The following is a 1,536-nucleotide window of genomic DNA, read 5'->3' on the forward strand; positions in this document are numbered from 1 at the left end:
TTGTGGTGTCAACCTTATAGGTTGTGGAAGACTAGGGGCAACAACATTTCCATCTTTATAGTTGTGAGTGGTATGCTTCCTGGTTGCCATAATTTTTCTTTCCATTTTTCTTGCTAACCTGAATGCCTTCTCTAATGAATCAGGTTCCCAAAGGTGAACATCATGTTGGATATTATCCTTTAAAGTACCTATGAACACATCAATCCTATGCTCCTCTGGAATATTTTTTACTCTTATGTTCAGTTTTTGGAACTCTTCAATGTGCTCCATTATTGAACCCTTTTGTTAGAGACTTATCAATTGGCTAAAAAAAGTGTTGCTTTTTGTATCCTCATAATGTGCTATCAATTCTTTCGTAAAAATTGCCCAAGTGATAATTTGTTTACTAGAGCAAAGCAATTGATACCATACAAACTGATTTGGTTCCAAATATAAATTTGCAATACGTACCTTTTGTGTGTTTTGCACATTATTAAGATCGAAAAATTGCTCCATCTGTAATATCCATGTTGCGGGATCTTTGCCATCAAACTTCCTCATATCGATTTTTGGAATATGGTGGGTCTTAGATCCAACATTAGAGTCTATGAAATCATGATTAACATTTCTTTTTTTTGCATCATGAGTTTCCTTTACTACCCTTTCACCATTTGTAAGTATTTCTTGTAGAAAATTTGTCAAATCTGTCTTCAAATTTGCCATGTCTGTCTTCAAATTTGTCTTGAAATCTGCCATGTCTCTCTTCAAATCTGTCTTCAAATCTATCTTAAAATCATCCATCTTAGCTTCCACACCCTTTATCTTAGATTCCACGCCATTTATCTTAGCTTCTGTTAGCTTTTGTGAGAGTGACATTTGTTACACTTGCTCTTGTAATTTTGATATATCATGTAGCATTTCTTCCTATTCTTCATGAGTCATGCTAGAGCTTTCAGGTTGCTTACTAGGTGTTTGCATTTTCTTTCCTCGGGGCATCAATTATAGATAATAATGCTCTACTATGCCCTTTGAATTCCTTCCAAATAATTTTTCAACCAAGCTTAAGCAAAAATTTAAAAAATCTATACACCTTTTTTTCACTTTGTAGGAGCCCGATATTGCCTCTGATGTATCTCTATAATTTCGAATCATCCAGTTTTGAAATTATGACCTATAGTAGCCCTCTATGTCCTCTTTCCAATGCCACCAGTCTGATCCAAATTGGATTCTCCAAGGAAGAGTTATGCCAAATCTCCCATAGTGACCAGATTATAGACTAGTTCAATAGAGCGAACTTGTATGACATTCCACGTGTCCTTGTTTCGACCTTTGGCTCTAAAAAATATATAAAAAAACTACAGTCCGTCCTCTTTTTGTACCTTCTTACGAAACTTCAATTTGATGCTCAGAGAGAAAGTTATGATGATTTTCCCCAGGTCCCCGGTTTGGAATGTAATTCAGGACTCTGCAAAACGACCAACTTCCTTAGATCATATCTCCGGAAATATAGTGTGAAAAGCTTTGAAATTCGGGTCCAAGGTTCAGTACAATTTCATC

This window comes from Pinus tabuliformis, chromosome 8, assembly GCF_031772625.1.
Source record: "Pinus tabuliformis cultivar Carrire ecotype Pingquan chromosome 8, CPIR1, whole genome shotgun sequence".
Classification (NCBI taxonomy): Eukaryota; Viridiplantae; Streptophyta; class Pinopsida; order Pinales; family Pinaceae; genus Pinus; species Pinus tabuliformis.